The sequence below is a fragment of the Mytilus galloprovincialis genome, chromosome 1, assembly GCF_965363235.1.
Source record: "Mytilus galloprovincialis chromosome 1, xbMytGall1.hap1.1, whole genome shotgun sequence".
Taxonomy (NCBI): domain Eukaryota; kingdom Metazoa; phylum Mollusca; class Bivalvia; order Mytilida; family Mytilidae; genus Mytilus; species Mytilus galloprovincialis.
The window spans coordinates 48,880,972-48,889,480 of record NC_134838.1 but is presented as its reverse complement, the minus strand read 5'-3'; positions in this window follow the sequence as shown (position 1 = coordinate 48,889,480).

The following is an 8,509-nucleotide window of genomic DNA, read 5'->3' as shown; positions in this document are numbered from 1 at the left end:
ATTGTTCAGTAATATCTCCAATAGCTGGGGAACTGCAGTGGCGGATCCAGAACTTTATGTAAAAAAAAGGGGGGGGGGGTTGAGCTGGCTAACCTATTTAATAGGCAGCCGCTCCAGTCACGCTTCAGTGATTCCCTTTATGATCAATCAAATTTTTCCTACGAAGGAGGGGGGATCCGCCTATGAACTGGAGAGTTTATTTTTGTAATTTAGCTGATCGCTTAGATCGTCAAGACCCTATACAGTCGCTATAGGTACTTTATTATATTTTTTTTTGAGTTTTTTTTCACCTAATCGCCCATCTGGTGTACACAATTTTAATCCTGGCATTTATGATCAGTTTATTTACCACACCACTGCATCTATTCAATAATTGCAAGCTACTTTTCATAATTATATTGCGGGTTGTACCGGTTGTACTAGTATAGCGGTTGAAGCGATCAATTCTTATTTACATTTAGATATTCATGCTACAACCATGAACATAAGAGTTGTAACAAGTTTTTTAGCGTCACGTCAAAACCGCATTTGACATTTGTATTTTAATATAAACTTTAAAAAATATTTGCGCCTATCCTTAGTCAGGAACCACTAATTGTTTGGGGTTCATTTCGGAGTTTAGTGTGGCCGAGGATTTGTATAGTAACTATACAAATCCTTGACGTGGCGTCAATTTCGATGAACTACAGAAGAAAGATCAGACATTAACAGCAATGCAAGCGACCGCATTGCTTACCAGCATTTTAATCAGCCTGGTTTTTCAATCCGTTAAAAGCCGGCATTATTATAGCTTATATGTTATCTCTGTTTGAATACTTTGCCGACTCTAAATAAAGCTTATTTGAAATTTTCCTGTTTTATGAAAGTTCGCAACATCGAAAAAATATACCACAGGACTTTAATACAATCCTCATATTGCAACAACTGTCTCTCCGTAGACAAAAAGAAGACTACTGGATTGGACAATTGAGAACTGCAACATCATATTCGCATTGACAACATTTATCATTATAGGTATAGGTATATTCTATCTCGTCCTTCATGTAGCTTGGTCAATATGATGAACATTTTCAACTCTACTCCTCGACGTAGATGCAGTCATGGTACACCACCTTCTCTCCATGATGGCTGACCTCATGTCTCTATAAATAACCTGCTGTCATTTATACAAAATCCGTTAGTTATTGATTCGTCACATTCACACGAAGCTTTATCCATGACCCCTTTTCAAAACTTCATTCTCTGTACAACTAATGTTTGGAAACCACTGTTCAAAACCCCCATTCAAACCAATACAAACTTACAGCTCTAACCTTGGATAGTGCAAGTCACAGACTTTATAAACAAGTTCGCATTTGTAAAGGTCGAGTAGGATAAAAGGTCCTTTCTAAAAATTCACCTAGTCATCAAATGTCATGCAGGATGAGATCAATTGGCAAATAACCTTTATCTTAAATCAATTCATTCGAAAATAACTCCCCATTTTAAAGGTCAGACTGTACCTATCATTTCTTATACCTAGACCAAACCAATTGCAACGTTAGTATGCGGGAATTTCTCGTTGCATTGAAGACCTGTTGGTGACCTTTTGCTGTTGTCTGCTCTATGGTCGGGACTGGGTTGCACAAACGTCTATTAAGTTAATAGACTATTAACTTCTAATAGACTATTAAATATCTAATTGACAATTAGTTAATAGAGTGAATTAATAGCGTTGCAAGAATCACTTTTAAAGATACTATTAACTAATAGACAATTAAGTGACTATTAACATTTTAATAGTCAATTAAGCTCCATTTAATTCTGTGATTTTCATCATTTTTTCACAACGTCATTACGATTTTCTCGATTTTCATCATTTTCACGACGTCATCATGATTTTCACGATTTTCATGACGTCAACACGATTTCAGTGATTTTCATCAAGTTTTCATGACGTTAACACGATTTCAGCGATTTTATCATTTTTCAACGGGGTTGTGTTCAACATCGAAGCAGCTATAATATGAGGCAGGCATTACCTGTAAATGGGGACGAAGTCTGTATGAATTATTTTTTTGTAACTTAATTATTTGTCAAAAAAAAAAGAAACGGAAATACCATAACGTTTCCGAGTTTGGTTCTGTTGTTAGGGATTTTAGTTGTGACGTTATTTAAATTATGACGTCATATGCAATGTAAACAAAGAAACGCTATCATTAGGTAACGTTTTTTCATATCAAGGAATTATTAAAAATGAAATTGGTATTGCGCGTTTCTTCCTATTTTATACTAGACTGATAAATATATATTTTACTCAAAGTTTCATACAAACGAGACCGGAAAAAGGAAGTATATTGTACATTTCTGCGCAGGTCCGGGATTTCAAAACATGACATAAAAAAAATTGAACGATTTTGAGTTCATTAGTACAATGAAAAATTCGGGAAATTTTCCCGAATTTTTTTTTTTATTGAATTATCTACTGTTATTGGGGACTTCGTCCCCATATAATGCTATGTAGATTTATGACTATTGAACGTGTAGCTAGCCTAGCTGCTATCAATATCTATGTAGCTGCTATAATTATAGGCTAGCTACACGTTCAATAGTCATACATCTACGTAGCCGCTAATATATTGAACGCAACCCTGGGTCTACTCTCAATCGACACCAAAACATGTCTAATTCCAAAATACAAGAAATTGCATATGTTGTATTGAAAAAGATAGAAAGTCTCGAAAAACGAGGGGAATAGGGGAATAAAAAAGCATTAGTGTTAAATTCCATTATGTTACTAATTCAAATATAAAGTTTATTGTCGACGTCTACAAAAGAAAATTGACAACTACAGCATGCTATATTTATATCTTCCATTTCAAGAGACTGACTCAATCTAAGTCCATTTTTCACTTCGTTTTTTAACTCGAATAAATTACTATAGTATTTGGCACAATCGTGGTAAAATCAGAAATTTTTAATCTTCCATGAGAGAAATTTAGCCGCAAATTTATTTCAAACAAGATACAAGAAATTGCTTGTGTTGTCATTGAAAGGGATTGAAAATTCTCGGAAAAAATACACGAGGGAGAGAAATTAAGTATCATAAATCGGGGCAGCCCCGTTATTCAGATGTACCATTAGTCTGACACACCATTGGTCCGACAACCCAATAGTCCAACGCCCCATTAGTACGACACCCCATGATTGTCCGATACCCCAAATAGTCTGACATGGAATAATTCAACAACTTTTTGATAGTCCTAAAAATAATAATTCAAGTAACATATCATAAAGTACTTACAAGTTTGCGTGATGTCCAGTGGCAAATATTACTGACATGCATGTTCAGGTCGAGAACAATCAGTTGACAGTAAAAAAAAAATAGATAGACCCTGTAAAAGTTGCCATCCGGCATGAAAAACGGCCAATGACACTTGAACTGCCACTAGACAATGAAAGAACACACTAGTATTGAATAGGAACCGCCGCAAATTTGCCTTGTAGCAGGCTCAGGCAATTTATCACGGTTGGTTAGTAGATATGTATTAGTGAAAGTAGCCGGATATAGTCACCCCTAAAAATAAAGAATGAATGAGACGCGGTGTAGCGAACATTTTGTCAAACTAAATAAGCTTTGTGAAGCTTTATCGAATAACTAAAATGACGATACACAGCTATGTATCTCTCCCAAAGCAGAGAAATTAGAAAGTTAAGGCTCCAGTTAGGCTTTACCGCTTAGACCATTGAATGTGAGATGCTTAGTTTAGTGTACAGAATTATTTTGAGATGAACATTAGTTTAGTTAGTCTATATATACTAGTACAACAATGTTTATTTACTTAATTGAAGAGTGAATTATTTGAAGTTAATACGCGGTACGTTAACTATAAAGACAGTGGTAAACCAAATAGAACTTTGTAAAGTTTGCCGCGTTCTCTGTGAGGAATCCGTTATAAGTTTACAACAGCAAAAAATGCTCGTAAATCGAAATAGTGAAAACCTTCCGTTGTGAGTGTCAAAAGAGGTGGTGTTGGTTGCTAGAGTAATTTTCGTGTCGCATGTTTACATACAACTCTATAAGTAAGTAAGTAAATTATTTATTATAGTGACATGTGTTTTTCACAAAATATTATATAATACAGTGAGATATAAAAACAATTATAAGAACACCCGACCCTTTGGGTCTATATGTCACTTTAAACATAAATTTCAATGGTACGACGAACAAAAATAAATAAAATGTTATCGAAAATTTTCATATAAAAAGTTTTTTCTCTTACTGAAAGCTTGCAATAGATGTTTAGCAGTATATGGGTCATTTTCAAAAAATGTCGAATTTTGAAATTGAAAAAATTATTAAAAGTTACTTATTCAAACAACCCTCTACATAAGCAAATCATAACAAACAGTACTTTAAGAACAACATATTAAAAGATGCAATCTTAATGATGTCATACAAGAATATGTTGAAACATTTTTTGATCGGTGGTACATTATTTTGTCTATCCTGTTACCATTTTCAAAAGAAATTTTGGGTTATTAAGAAAAGGTTTAGATAAAATGTTAAGCTTGTTTTACGTAGACAATTAGATGGTTTTCAAGAGAATAAACTTCTATATATATTCATTCTGTAATATAATAGATTATTTGCCAATTTTCCAGGTTGTACTGAAAAATGCCTCTAAAAATTGGTTTTCAAAGGTTGTAAAAATTACCACCAGTAATGCAAGTCTAAGATAGCAATTTATATTGTTTGGCATTTTTTCACCCTTTCAAATAAACCCAACATCAAGTAAATCCCTCATAAGTTAGTTTACTTTTCTCTATATTTCATTGGTAACAGGAACGTACGTTTCTGATATATTACTATATAAAAGTCTATCCTGTTACCTTTTTGTCTATCCTGTTACCGATATCAGTATTGCACCTGTGAATGCTTGAATTGGGAAGATTAAGACGTTTTATCATATGTTTAGTAGTAAATACAGTAGTTTTGCATATGTGATAAATAGCCTGCTGTTTAATCCATATCGCGCAACTTTGATGCGCACCCTTTATCGCATACCCTTTATCACACCCCTACCCTTTATCGCATTCCCTTTATCACACCCCTACTTTTTTTTTTTTTTTTTTTTTTTTTTTTTTACATAGTCAGTTTTGGTTTTTTTTTTGCTTAAGAAAAATTTTCTTCAAAATAGGTAAATTTTTTGAATGACGTCATTGTTTGGTATGTGACGTCACGAACGTCGAGTTTTCATATTGTATGTGACGTCACGAACGTCAAGTTTTCATATTTTTTGGCACACTAAATGCAACTATGAAAAATACAAAACACACAAATTAATACAATAATAAACAAAATATTTTTTAAACAACAGCACGCAAATTGTAAGTAACCCAGGTGCTTCGGATAAGTAATTGAGCAGTTCTTTTAAGCCTTTGAAACAAGACAAAAGTAGAACTGAAGGTAACCCAGTGCTATGGATCAAAAAACAGTTCATATAATATAATACTCTTAGAAATATATGATAAAGCGTATAATACATGGCAAAATCCGTATCACATGTCGTATCACCCTCGACCAATATCATCCCTCGGGCCTAAAGGCCCTTGGGCTGATATTGATGTCTCGGGATGATACGACATATGATACGGATTTTGCCATGTATTATTCTCTATATAACCTTAAGATGACTTCAAACAACGAAATATTTCATTCGTTTTGCACCTATATGTTAAGATAAAAAAATTAACGACGTTTTTGTCTACAATTGTCTATGCTGTTACTGTAACCATAGCAACCATAGTAACAGGATAGACATAACAGGATAGACAAATTTCTTCGTTTTTGATTGCTGTTGTGAAATAACTACTCCCTTTGGTGAAGTGATTATGTTTTTCTATTGTGAATTTGGTTTCCAACACGTTATTGCACTTTTTACAAATATACTGTTGGTGTATTTAATCAAAATTGATGGTAACAGCATAGACATAAAAAAAAGTACGCTCTATTTTTTTTTACTAAATGTCTTGAAATTTCTTTTCTCTACACTGTCGTTCAAGAAACGAGGCGTTTTAAATGTAAAGATTACTTTGCACTTTTGAAATCAACACTGACTGATTCAATATTCATAGGGAGAATAATTTCACGGCTGATTTAAGTAGCGGTAACAGGAAAGACATGAACCTCCTGTACGCAGATTCAATTTAGTTTGTAGATAATATGTTACATACAATGATATAGAAGCTACGAATTTTCGTTAGAGTAATATTTGACGTTCTTAAAAAGTCCTTTTTGTAGATATCAAGGCGATCAGAAAATCGCAAAAAAATCATTTGAAATGTGTTTTTCTGACACTGTACGCAGACAAATACCCCCAAAATGAGTCTTAAATGCAGTTTAATCTTATCAAAATAGATGCAAGGTGTGTTTATTATTAATGTTCTGAATCACAAATCCGACAAGCTTTCATTTAAACCATTACAACTGAAATTTCCATTAGAAATAAAAAAGTTAGCATGGGTGTACTGAAAATTCGACATTTTTTGAAAACGACCCATATAAGGTATGGAGGAATCAAAATATTTTTTTTCATCTGCTTGATCAGAAATATTTTAAGGAAAAAATCATAACCCCCTTGAAGTTAAATGGTCGTTTCCCTAATTACGTGAACATTTTTCTTATGAAGAGAGACTGCACTGCTGATGACATTTCTTTTTTTTTTAGTAGAATGTGTTCCCATTTTCTTATACCAAAACTTGCAAAGTTTTTAGTTTCTTTATATGCATATGGTCATGGTATTTCTTTGATGGTTATATCCGATAGGTGGCATGCTAAAATCTATTTATGTGATATTAGTAGAACGAATAGTTCAAATACCATGTCAACAATTATTCTACCAAGGGGTGTCTGGATTGGAGAGGAGGGGGTCTTTCATATCTGTATTCTTTAAAATGTTTGCCATTTTCTCTATTCTTTATACTTTTTGCCCATTATTTTAGGACCTCATCTTTCTCTATTCTGTAACCCCCCTCTCATTATTCTCTATTCTGTAAATCCACATCAACACCCGCATGAAGCTCTACTCATGAAGTATATTTTCTATAACAGCAGTTATTAACCTTTGTCGGACTAATGGGGTGTTGGACCAGTGGGGTGTCGGAATATCTGGGCGATCCCCAAAAGTCCAATAATTGTTTATGTTATTATGAACCCTATCCCATGTCAATATCAGATATTTGTTTGACGTTTATACCCAAGATATACAAAAGTGTCGGATAGTTTAGAATGTTAACTTGGCATGCCATACTTGATAGAAATGCGGACGTGAAAGAAAGCACTCTTTATCAAAACGTGAATGGAGATTACATTTACACATTCTTCGTTTATACATATTACATACATCGTATTTCAGGGAAAATGTGTATTAATTTTCAATGTTGACACCAATATCGATCTGCTGGATGTAGAATTTTACGAAGAAAAACTAGGGCTGTAATTTAAAACTGCCATATTTGTTATTGCATAGCAAAGACTAGTTAATGTTATTGCATAGCAAAGACTAGTCCAAATAATTATGACGTCTGGGACGCCTTCGGCGTCCGAGAAAAAAAATAAAATAGCCTTGCCAGACGTCATAATTATTTGGACTAAGCAAAGACTAGTTAAATCATTGACAATATTATAATATTTACCTAGTCCAAATAATTATGACGTCTGGCAAGGCTATTTTAAAGTTTTTCTGGGACGCCTTCCATTGACCCAATATTGTTATCGTACGATGCAGTCCGGTGTCGTTAATTCCTATCTGTATTCTTTATACTTTTTGCCAATTATTCTCTAATCTTTATATTTAAACACCTCATTTTTCTCTATTCTTTGTTATTGGTCCATTTTTCTCTATTCTTTAAATTTCCCCCCATTATTCTCTAAACCCAAATCCACACCCTCGTGAAGCTCTACTCATTAAGTATATTTTCTATAACTGCTGTTATTAACCTTTGTCGGCCTATTGGGGTTTCGGACCAGTGGGGTGTCGGAATAATGATGTGTCGGAATATCTGGGCAACCCCAAATAAGTCCAATAATTTCTATATTATTATGAACCCTATCCCATGTGAATATCAGATATTTATTTTAAGTTTATATCCAAGATATACCAAAGTGTCGGATAGTTTTGTTTCATCTTCATTACAGTTTTCAGTTGCAAAAAAAAATTGTTAAATATCATGTATTGGATATAAATATTATGGACAATATACACCATGCCATCTTACATAATAAAAAAAAAAGATCAAAATTATCACGTAGTTTCTCTTATCTCCTACAAATAACAATGTATGTTATTGTACGTTATTGTGCACTGTTCTATTTATTCATTGCTCCAATCTGTAGTAATCATTAAAATGTTAACTCGGCATGCCATACTTAATAGAAATGCGGACGTGAAAGAAAGCACTCTTTATCAAAGCGTCAACATAGATTGCACATGTTTCACCCCCTGTTATAAAAGGTTTTCAAATGTCC